Source organism: Panthera leo, chromosome D4 (assembly GCF_018350215.1).
Source record: "Panthera leo isolate Ple1 chromosome D4, P.leo_Ple1_pat1.1, whole genome shotgun sequence".
In the NCBI taxonomy this organism is placed as follows: domain Eukaryota; kingdom Metazoa; phylum Chordata; class Mammalia; order Carnivora; family Felidae; genus Panthera; species Panthera leo.
This window is the reverse complement of record NC_056691.1, coordinates 90,599,504-90,611,117: the sequence shown is the minus strand read 5'-3', so window position 1 is coordinate 90,611,117 and position 11,614 is coordinate 90,599,504. Positions and strand designations below refer to the sequence as shown.

At 63.8% G+C, this 11,614-nt stretch overlaps 1 long non-coding RNA gene across 1 annotated transcript; it reads right to left on the bottom strand.

The window, feature by feature from the left end:
* Positions 1-752: 752 nt before the first annotated feature.
* Positions 753-7,257, bottom strand: LOC122205219. Its single transcript, XR_006195962.1, has 4 exons — positions 7,098-7,257; positions 6,835-6,953; positions 5,960-6,285; positions 753-987 (listed from the first exon to the last, which is right to left on the bottom strand). It is a non-coding gene; the product is annotated as an uncharacterized LOC122205219 (long non-coding RNA).
* Positions 7,258-11,614: the final 4,357 nt, after the last annotated feature.

The following is an 11,614-nucleotide window of genomic DNA, read 5'->3' as shown; positions in this document are numbered from 1 at the left end:
TGCCCACAAACTGTCCTCTCTGGGGTCCCAAATGCTGACCTTGACCTCAGTAGGACCCCGCCTGCCAGGACAGCTCGAAAACCTGAGAGCCCGAACTCATCCATCCAGAGCCCGCGGGCACGGCTTCCAGGGAGGCCCCTGTTCGCTCCCTTTGGCTCAGCAAAACCAGGCACGTCATTTCTCAGAGCCCAAGCCTGAAGAGGGACCCACACCCGCTACACCTGTGGGTCCCCCTTCAGGTCACCTCCGTGGCTCGGCACGAGGGTAGCACAGTGAAGGACCTGTGGCAGCAGCCTGGCTCCGCAGTGCCTCTCCAGATCGGCAGCAGCAGCTGGATGGCGCCCTCGGGCCCCCTCCCCAGCTTGGTCTTTCCGACTGACTCCAGGCCCGGTGACCTAGCCTACCCACCTCTTGCTTCGGCTGAAATGGACTCCAGGACAGCTGACGGCTGGCCACCCTCTGCCTGGTCCGGACCTCTGCCTTCGTGGCGGCTCTGCTCAGGACAGCCCGAGCGCCCAGCAGGCCCGGGGCGAGTGCGGGCTCACACTTCCCCAGCCGGGACTCAGCAACGTTTCAGGCGGCGCGTGGTTTCCTTTCTGGGGATGGGGCTTTTTCCCCGTCTGTGATCTAGAAAGTTCCTATAATTCAGCTAGTGTGTTTCATGACGTCTCATGTGAGCTAAGGGGAGGCACTCTTCTGGTCTCAAAGAGTTATTAGCTTTTAGAAAACGATCTTCTCCTTCACTCCTTCACTCCAAAGAGAAGGCTCTTTTCGCTCAGTTTCTTGATTTGAACCCTGTTTTGCCCTCTGGCCTCGTAGCCGGCAGGCGGCCGTCACACCGGGGCTCTGCAGGTCTCCCGGGCGGGTGATGGATGGTTCTCCTGCAGCTTCGGAGACGTCCCCCACCCCAGACCGATCAGGCCAGGCGCCCCCGCTGTCCCTGCTCACCAACACGTTGCATGAAGGGCCCTCACGCCTCTGACGGAGCTGAAATGAAAAGTATCTGCAGAGCCCAAGAGTGCCAGGGGGCCGCAGTGGCAGCACCTTGGGGCAGGGCAGAGTCTAGGGAGCAGGAAGGAGTCCAGGGGATGGGGCGGAGTCTAAGGGCCAGGGCGGAGTCTAAGGAGTCGGGTGGAGTCTAGGAGGTGGGGTGGACTCTAGGGAGCAGGAAGGAGTCTGGGGGTGGGGCGGAGTCTAGGGAGCAGGAAGGAGTCCAGGGGATGGGGTGGAGTCTAAGGGCCAGGGCGGAGTCTAAGGAGTGGGGTGGAGTCTAGGAGGTGGGGTGGACTCTAGGGAGCAGGAAGGAGTCTGGGGGTGGGGCGGAGTCTAGGGAGCAGGAAGGAGTCCAGGGGATGGGGCGGAGTCTAAGGGCCAGGGCGGAGTCTAGGGGGTGGGGCAGAGTCTAGGAGGTGGGGTGGACTCTAGGGAGCAGGAAGGAGTCTAGGGGATTGGGCAGAGTCTAGGGGTGGGGTGGAGTCTAGGGGGCAGGGAGGAGTCTGGGGGTGGGGCGGAGTCTAGGGAGCAGGAAGGAGTCCAGGGGATGGGGCGGAGTCTAAGGGCCAGGGCGGAGTCTAGGGGGTGGGGCGGAGTCTAGGGAGCTGGAAAAAGTCTAGGGTGTGGGGCGGAGCCTAGGGTGTGGGGTGGAGTCTAGGGGCCAGGGCGGAGTCTAAGGAGAGGAGCGGAGTCTAGGAGGTGGGGCGGAGTCTAGGGAGCAGGAAGGAGTCTAGGGGATTGGGCAGAGTCTAGGGGTGGGGCGGAGTCTAGGGAGCAGGAAAGAGTCTGGGGGTGGGGCGGAGTCTAGGGCGTGGGGTGGAGTCTAGGGGCCAGGGCGGAGTCTAAGGAGTGGGGCGGAGTCTAGGAGGTGGGGGGGGAGTCTAGGGAGCAGGGAGGAGTCTAGAGGGTGGGGCAGAGTCTAGGGGATAGGAAGGAATCTAGGGGGGTGGGGCAGAGTCTAGGGGGCGGGGCAACTCTAGTTGGGGGGGAAGGGCGGAGTTTAGGGGACAGCTGCAGTTTCCAGGCCACACAGATCAGAGTGGGGACCCCAGCTCTGCCCACAGACCCGAGTGACGTAGGCAAACAGCCCGGCTTCCTGATCTGAGTAGCAGGGTGGCCCTCGGGGTGCTTCTGAGAATAACTTGAGCTGCAGCCCATTTGACATTATCAATATTAATGAATGGTATTAATATTAATGATCGCTAGACCGCAGCTGGCCATGCAGAACCTGCACTGAGCTACATTTGGGGGCATTTCTGGAAGGTAGCAATCGCTGGAACAGAGGCAGTCACCCGCCGCCAGGGAGGCCCGTTGCTTTAGTGCCTTTGGCCGCCTTGGCTGCAGAATGCCCCCTCCGCAGGCACAGGCAGACCCCATGATGCCAACACCCAGCAGCCTTGCAGCCCAAGGGTGGTGCCCGGATCTGTCTTGGCCACAGTGATGCCAAGCACTCGGTGCGGGCTCGGGGCTGTGGGGGCGCAGGAGGGCACCCCAGCAGGACTCGGGGAGGCACCATCTCCCCCAGACCCCTCCCATGTGCTCTCGCCTGCTCGCCACCCGCCAAGCCGCTCCACCCCACGCTGCCATCTCCAAGCTCTGGTGCTCAGTGGTCACTCCGCTGTCTCATCCCTTGTCCCTTTTCTGCCTGGAGGACACCAATGATGCCTGCCTCGTCACCATACCTCAGTCTTGCCCCCACTCTGTCCCCACGGGGCAATTAAACACATTCCTAGGGGAGCCTCTCTTGTCTGCGGCCCCTCATCTGCTCAGGACCGAACGGGCCCCTGAGCTCCACCTCCAGGGACATCTGCCGCGTGGGGCTCAAAGCCTGGCGTCCCCTCCCTCCTGCTGCTACACACACACCACCGCATGGCTCAGTGCACGTGCCTCTGGGTCTCTGCACACCTCCTGCCCTCCACCACCCATCCCTCCCCCTCAGCCCACAAGGTCTGTCCCGGACACGAGGGTGGAGGCAGACACCCCTCCCCCCACCACGTTCGGCCTTTCACGGGTCTGGATAGATGTCCCTTAGCCCAGGGCAGGGGCCGTGTCCCAGGATTCAGCACAAACCCATCAAGAGCCCCCACCAAGTGTTTGATGAAGGAGTGAATAAATGATCTGTGAGTCCTGGGGGTCTGCTGTCCCTTATTCATCTCACACTGGCTGGCTGCCGTTTCCACTGGAGCCGTGGCCCTCCCATTTCTCCTGTCCTCACCCCTGTCTGGCACGGAGTCACTGCTCAGCGGACCCACAGACAGAGAAGGAAGGTGCTTGGACGCAGCCCGAGGCGAGCCCAGGCAGGAGGGCTCAAAGCCACCTGCTGGGAGGCGTGAATTAGCCGAGGAGTGTCTCCCTGTTTCCTCGAAGCCCCTACACAGGCGCCAGGGCCAGAACAAGTGACCTTCCCCTTCAGGGGATGACAAAACACACTCATGGCGTGGGACTGAGCAGCTGTGACAAAGTGGCCTCCTCGAGGGAGCCTGTCCCGACACCCAGCGGGGGGTGGGCGCCTCCTGCTCACTAGCCATCTGCAGTGGGGCCCCTCTGTGCACAGGTCGGGGACACGGTGGCTCTCCCGATGGTAGTCTTTCTGGGTTTCCCTTAGCACCCGTGATGGGGGGTGGCTCCCCCATTCTGGAGATCACGGTGTCCCCTCCGGAGGTTCCCGGGGAGGAGTCTTCCTGTCTCTTCCTGGGCCTGTGGCCGCCTGCCTTCCTCCTCTGCCTCTGTCATCACATGCCTGTCGCTCTGTGTCTGCGTCCCCTACCTTCTTGTAAGGACACCAGTCTTCGGATGCAGGGCCTGCCCCGATCTGGGATGGATAAGGTCACTCTCTAAACTCCAGATGAACATGAATTTGGGGGGCACTATCAGCTGGCACAGGGCTCACACCCTGAACACCTGAAGGGATGGGCACAGAGCCAGCTGCTGACCAAAGTTCAGAATCAGGATCCCGGGAGGAGGTCTGATGAGTTCAGTTAGCCCCACCCCTTCAGCTTACAGCCGGGGAAACTGAGGACCGACAGGGGGCGGGGCTTGCCCAGGTCCACAGCCAGGCGGGGCTTTGCTGGGTCTGTGGAGGAGGGACAGAGCATCTGTCCACACGTTCTGTGGGCAGCCGGGAGGGGCCAAGAAGCCCCTGCCGCCGGTGTCTTCCCAGATAAATAAATAAGCAGATAAGTAAACACGCCTTGGGTGAGATCATCGCAGCGGTGACAACAGCAGACGGGGCTGGGATGTATGTTTCAAAAGCTGTGCTTTGGGGACGACAGACCCAGGGGACCATCTGGAGGCGAGGGCGCAGCAGGGGCGGTTGGTGATGGGGAGGAGAGCCGCAGGTGGTGGGAGGCTGGGGGTGAGGGGCACAGGGACAGGCTGGGGCTGGGTCCCCTCCATGTGGGTGGGCACAGGGTGGCCCCCCGGTGGCTCGGCCCAGCGGTGTGTGGACGGCATCTTTTGCAGGTGCGGACCTGGGTTGCTTAGATCTTGGGGGGCACCTCTAGAGAGACCGGGTGGGGGCGGGTTGGCCTGGCTGCAAGCCTCCCCCTCTCTCTCCTCCCTTCTGCTCATCCTCCGTGGACAGATGGTGAGGCTGGGAATGGAACCCCTGGACTGCCTGACTTAATCCCCTCCGTCCCCAGTAGGGCCGGGCGGCACCCACCGTTGGCCTGGGAGTACCAGCCTGGCCCCTGGACCTGAGAGGCTACAAGAAAGGAGAGGGCCAGGCCTGGGAGTGGCCTTGTCTGCAGGGGCAAGAGGAGAGAGAGAGGAAGGGAGGGGGGCCCTGGTAGCAGAGGGCGGGGAGCCCACAGTTCCTGCCCGGATCCCTGCTGTGACCTGTCCGGCCAATACCACCAGCTGCTGCCCGACCGCCCACCCCATGAGCGTGGCCCCCATCCAGCCCCCCTTCCCGCCGCCCCGGCTTCTCAGGAGGCTCCAAGAGCCGGCTTGCCCGCTGGCTCTTCCTCCCGCGCCCTCCCAGGAGGCTGCTGGGGCTGGCGGGCCTATTTGTGTTGTTTCGTGAAACAGACTTAGCACAAAGGGAAGAATATTAACAAGGACAGGAACGCCAGGGCTCGGGACCAGGGAGAAGTTGTCTTGTTTGTTTGGGTTTCAAGGCATCCTGGAGGGAGAGCACGGGTCTGTGGGGACGCAGACACTGGAAAGCGGGACGTGGACGAGGGGTTCAGGAAGCGGAGAGGCCTCCAGGATTCTGAAAGGCTTTCTGTCCTGGCCCCAGTTTCTCTGGGGGAGCTCGGAGACTGAACCCCAGGGGCTCCGACCGCACCAGCACCTCCTGCCACTCCCGGGGTGTGCCTGGGCCCAGGGCCCACGGGGTGCCGGCCGTGACCGCTGCTCAGCGCTGCAGCCCTGATTCCACGGTGGGCAGCCTGTCCCCACACCTCCTGGCGGTCCAGCCAGGCCGCACTGGGGTCAGCTCCCCGGGCTCCTGGGCCGTGGATTCAGGATGGGCACTGACACGAAGGATGACCTTGCTGAGTGCGCCCATCCTGGAATTCAGGGGTCAGCGTCCCGGGGGGGGGGGGGGGGGTCAGGTGGAGATGAAGGCGGACGGAGTGAGGATGAAGAATAGAGGAGAGATAGTTCTGCAAAGGCCGTCCCAGCCACGTCCCAGCCACGCCCCAACCACGCCCCCAGCCACGCCCCAGCCACATCCCAGACCTTCCCAGCGACTTCCAGCCATGCCCAGCCATGCCCCCAGCCACGTGCCAGCCACGGCCCAGCGATGTTCCAGCCACATCCCCAGCTACACCCCTAGCCACGTCTCACCCACGTCCCAGCCAGGCCCCAACCACGCCCCCAGCCACGCCCCCAGCCATGCGCCCAGCCACGTCCAGCCACGCCCCAGCCACGCCCCCAGCCACGTCCCAGCCACATCCCAGCCACATCCCGGCCGCGTCCCAGCCACAGCTGCAGTGAAAACAAAGAGGAACACATCAATCACCTCGCCTCCTTTCAAGCTCTCCTAGCTCCACTCGGGGTTGGCGTCCTGGAAATTTATCAAACTGGGCTTTTAGGCATGTTTCTGATCCGGCTCTTTGGGAATTAACCCCCAGGACTTGGGATGTGCACAGCCGCTCATTAGCCGCCTCTCTCCCTCTCCCTCCACAGAAGCCACGCGTTTGATTTCAATCCTCCGGGGCCCGCGTCGCAACAAAAGGCGGGTAACTTAGCTTTGCAGAGGCTCCCAGCCGGCGCAGGCCGGACGACCGAGGCAGAAGGCAGAGCAACTCCCCAGGAGCAGCCAGGGACTCCGAAAGCCGTCGAGACCTGCGGACGGAGAAGGGGACACGGCCGAGCCCCGGCCCATGAACGGGGACTTCGGGGAGAGCAGAGGGGCCAGCGCCAGGGGACAAAGGCAGAGCGACTGCCCGCAGGTAGGAATGACCAGGCGGCCCCAGGCGGCAGCCCGGGACAGCAGGGCAGGCGCTCGTGAGAATGTCTGCGGCGGTGAGGTCAGCCACACAGCCCTGCCCCTGGAGGCGAAGCTCTGTGCTGCTGGACGCAGTCCCCTTGCTTCACCTGACCCCGCTCCCGGGCACTGCCCTGGGCAGTTTCTGAAGCGACACGCCTCCCGGCTCTCTCCGCCCCACGCCGCAGAAGCAAAGCGTGACCAGTGGCCTCGGCGTCTGCCAGTGGCTGCGTCCAGGCACCTAGCACAGCACCGTGGGCTGAACTGCCCCGAGACCCGTGGGGACTGTGGGTCCCAGAGGCAAAGTGGGCGATTATCAGGTCCTGGCCCTCGTTGCTTGCTGAACCTCAAGAAAGCCCACCCCCCACCCTCCCTGCTGACGCCCGGCGCCCCCGCCTCAGACCCACCTGAAATGGACTGTTCACACCCGCAGGTGTCCCTGGGGGAGAAGTCTCCAGCCGTCTGGAAGGGGCCGCAGGTCAGAGGCGCCAGGGAGACCCAGGACATGTGTGGGGCACGGTCCAGGCTGCGGGGAGAGGAGAGAGATTTACGGGCGCTGTAAGTGCCCCAGGCAAGCTGCTTCGGCCCCCCGCTGCCCTGCGGAAGCCCCACGTGTTTGCTGCGAGGTCCCATCGGGACAGGGGATGCGAGAGACAGTTTCGTGTGCAACCTTGCGAGGTGGGTCACCGTGGGGGCATCTTCTGTCCGGCTGCTATGACAACGTGCCACAAACCAAGGGCTTATCGACGACAGACAATTATTTCTTGAGTCCTGGACGCCAGAGGTCTGAGACCAAGGTGCCGGAACCATCAGGCTCTGGGCTGCAGGTGGCCGACTCCTCGTGACCTCACGTGGCGACTAAGGAGGGAGCAAGCTCTCTGGCCAATTCTTTTAAGGGCACTGATCTCGTTTGTGGGGGCCCCACCCTCATGGCCCGGATCACATCCCAAAGGTCCCACCTCATGATTCCATCTGTTAGGGATTCGGCGTTAGCATAGGGATCTGGGGGGAACGGGCTGGGGCAGACGGGGCTTCCGGGCAGTCCGGGCCCCAGTGGGCCCTTCTGCTTACATGCCCCGAAGCCTGTGCGATTCTGCAGAAGGAGGTGCGACAAAGCCTTGGGGCCCCGGGAGCTCCAAGACAGTCCACCCTGCAGCCTTTGGGGGTCCTGCAGCCACCCTCCAAGCTCAACTCCAGGAAGCAGGGTGGGCTGGAGAGAGGCAACCCCATTTCCAGGCAGGGCCATGCACCCCCCCCACACACCTCCCCCCCGCCCCGGCCGCATCCAGTCCCAAGTGGGCAGGAAGGGGAAGCTTTCAGCTGAGAAGCCAAAGGCTAGCTGAATGTTCTAGAATGTTCTAGCTCTTCCTCGACCAGGCAACGCGGCACGGCAGCAAGCAGACAGCGGGGGCTGGCTCGGATCTTCCCCCACCTCCTACCGGCAGCCTAACAGATGCCCTGAAACACAGCTTGCCTGGTGGAGGGGGACGCAGGACCATGTGCTCAGAGAGCCCTTACTGAGCGCCCCGCACACGCTTCATAAACTCCCATTTGGAGCCCGGGGCCCCATGGGTCAAAGGAGAAGCTGTCCGCAGCGTCACGGCTCTTCAGACGGGGCCCCCGGGAGTTAAGGACGACCCCCCACTCCCCAGGGTAGGACCCGGCCTATGGTCCAGGCCCAGGAAGCAGGGCAGCGGCCTGGGGGTGGGGGGTGCTGGAGGGGCTCTGCAGCAGGCCTGTCTTCCCTGGGCAAGGACAACGCGGGTCCGCAGATGCCCCCAGAAACCTCCCCCCAGCTTCTTCTGCCTGGTCGCAGGTTTACCGAGGGCTCCCTGATTCCTAATTGCTGGGAAGAGGGCGACAGCCCCCCCACTTTGCTGATGGAGCCGAACTAGATTCACTCAAGGACTTCACGGGGACTGTCCCCGCCCCGGTCTCTGCTACACCCCGGCCGTAAACAGCCACCCACCTTGCTGGCACCTAGCCCAGGGGCGTCTGGCAACACCTGGCCGTGAGCCCCGCCGTGGGACGGGCCTGCCCAGCCTCACAGGTAGAGCCGCCGGTGGAGGTGAGCAGCCGGTCTCCCCGAAGGAACCAAGAGTCTCGAGCAGCACCCGGGCCGCAGCCAGGTGGCCAGGGACTCTTGGACACAGTTATGCGGGAAGCGATGTGGGGCTCTGTTCTCAGCGGTGGGACAGCCCTTGGGGGCCGGTGTTGGCACCACGGATGGATTCGGGAAGGTGGGACGATCCGGGGGGGATGCCGCCACCAGGAACACACGGCCGGAGCCACGTCCACCCACGCGCTGGCCGGTCCAGCAGAGACAGCACTGCCCCAGCCTCCCACTGCTCCCCGCTGTTCAGGCTGGGACCCGGGGTCCGGAGCCCCACAACGCTGCCCCCACACGCTGAAGACACCCGTCACCAGCACCTGCCTCCCAGAGCCTCCTGGGCTCTCCGCTGCACTGGCTTTTTTGTCTGCTGCTGACTGGCCAAGCCAGGTCCCATGGCCACACCTGAGCCGCGGGGGAGTCTGGCAAAAGTAGCTCTGGGATTTCACCTGGGGAGGAGGGGAACCAGCGTGGGGAGCATCGGCTCATGGAAGCTGACACGGGACTCCTAACCCCCACCCCACGGCTTGCATCTTCCGGGCTTCCGTTCCTCGGGTAGATGGCTCCACCATCCACGCGGCTGGGGGCTCTCCGTCCCCCCACTCGCTGCACCCCGTCCCAGCCTCAGGAGCCCCGCCCGCTCCAACATATAGCCCAGATCTGTCCCCTGCTTCCCCACCGCCTCTCCCGCCCTGGTGCCGCCACCTCCTTCCCTCCAGGACTGGCCACCCTGAGCTTCTCTCTGTCCCTCCGGGGCCAGGCGGCCACCCCCCCGGAGGCTCTGCACACCCAGCACACTCCTGCCCCGGTCCTGAGCTGTCTTCTCCGTGACGGTCCTGTCCCTGTTCCAGTCACACCTCCTCTGAGAGCCCTTCTCCCACGGCCAGGCTAAACTCGCTGCCTGCACGGAATTGGGGACAGAACCCTGGTGGAGGCAGGTTTTTTTGCAAAGCGTCCGCCTCCTCGCGGCCTGGATGGCTTCCAGGGAAAGCTCTGAGCTAGTCGGGGTGAGGAATCTCGCCAACTTACAGTCCAGGAAACCGAGGCCCGGAGGAACGGAGCTGACAAGGAGGGCTCGGGCTTATCCAAGCGGCTGAAATAAAAGCCGCGGGCGCAACGAACGCGGGGGAGGCTGAGGAGCCACCGGGTCACGCAGACCTTGCTGGAGGGCGTGGGAAACGTCGTGGCCGCTCCGGACAACAGGCCGGCGGTTTCTCTAGAATCGGAGCGTGCACCACAATACGGTCCCGCGCGATTGCGCGTTTATGGCAGACAAATGGAAATGAGGGTGTAGGCAAAACCCTGTGCGCGAGTGTTCCACCAAACCTTCCACACCAAACCTTCCACAGCCCGACTGTCCCACCTCGCCGGGCCGCCGGGGCACCGAGGGTGGGGGGGCACATAGTCCCTTCTAAGCAGAGAGGAGGGGGCTTGACACGCAGAGATCCCGAGAGGCTGCCCTTGACGGCTGGAGTGAGGAGGCCGAAGGCCAGGGGACCCCGGGCCACCAGGAGCCGGGAGAGGACAGACAGACCCTGCCCAGATCTCCACCAGGGACTTCACCCTCCAGCACTGGGAGGGGGCACATCTCTGTCGTTTTGTGCCACCAAAACATCTCTGGGGTCCTTTGTCACAGACACCCCCCCCGAAACTCATTCCCTTCCCCGACAGGCCTGCTGTGCGTCCTGCACCCCGGGGGGCGCACAATCCTTTCCTGGGCCGCAGGCCATCTTGCTGGCCACGGCAAGGGGATACAGGAAAAGCCCTCAAAGCGCCCGAAAGCAGGTGCCTCCAGGGCGTCCAAACGTGCACAGACCTGCTGAATAATTAAGCGACTAAGTCACACCCATCAGCTAGGACGGGATGTGGCGTGACCAGGCGGACAAGCCTCACCCGCCGGGAGGTCGCCGGCCGGCCGTTGGGCTGGGGTTCAGCTTCTCGCGCCGGCAGGAAAAGCACCCAGTTCAGCTCGCGGACGCTCGTCCAGCACCAGATGGGCTCCTCCCTGGGGCCGCCTCCCCCCCCTGAATCGGGGGGCTGCCGGCGAGGCACTCAGGACGGCGAGGTAGGTGTCTGCACACACACGTGCACAAATGCACGCCATGCACACGTTCGTACGTACCTCCTGATCCCAGGGTCCCCAGGAGGGACCTGCCTGGAGAGGAGGCGTTTCCTGCCGAGACCCCAACATGAAGCACGAGGCCGGGGAGAGCGTCCCCTTGCTCAGAGCCGGGACCCTAGGGTCGCCCGGCCAGGGCAGAGGTCCAGCCTCTTCATAGCACTCAGAGCACAGCCTCCTTCTCTGAGCCAGCTCTATTCCTACCCTGTCCCAGGCACGGCATCTTGTATACAATCGGAAGTTAATAAACACTTGTTGCACGGACGACCATACAGGGAGTCCCTCTTGTGCAATCCCGATGGCTCCAGCTTACCGAAATCGGAACTGTCTGAAGGGTGACCCTGGCCCCTCATAAACCCGGACTCCACCTGGCCGGGGAGGGGTGTGGTCTGAGTGAGGGCTTCCTGTGGGAAGGTGACCGTGACCTTGGGAGACAGAGTCAGCGTTGGCTTTGGGCGGCCCCCTTTCCCGCTGACGGCCGGTGGCCCTCCCGCCCGCCTGGCCTGGGGAGCCTCAGGACCCACCCACTCTGCGGACACAGCGACCAGGGTCCCACAAGCCTCACACGCGTCCCTAGCCTCACGGTGGAGGGTGACACGGTCTCTGGCCTCTTCCGCTGCCCCCCCCACCACCCCCTGCTGGGCTCAGCCTTCAGCAAACAGAGGAGCTGACATTTTGCCCACACGTTACAGCTCTCCAAGCTCGGTCCCCTGTGTTGTCTGTTGTGGCCTCCCCAACTCGGCGAGGTGGCATTTATAACAGAGAGGCCAGCTGTTCAGAGACGCGCAGACAGGAAGCAGCGGAACCCACTGGAGGGGTCCCAGCCTGGGGCCTTCAGATGTCCCCGAACAGTTGACAGCCCCAGAGGCCGCACTTACCTGCAGAGGCGGCATGTGAATTATTCACATCCCCCCTGCAGGTGGAGGGCTCTGTTTCCATGGGCTCCTTCCTCCCTCCC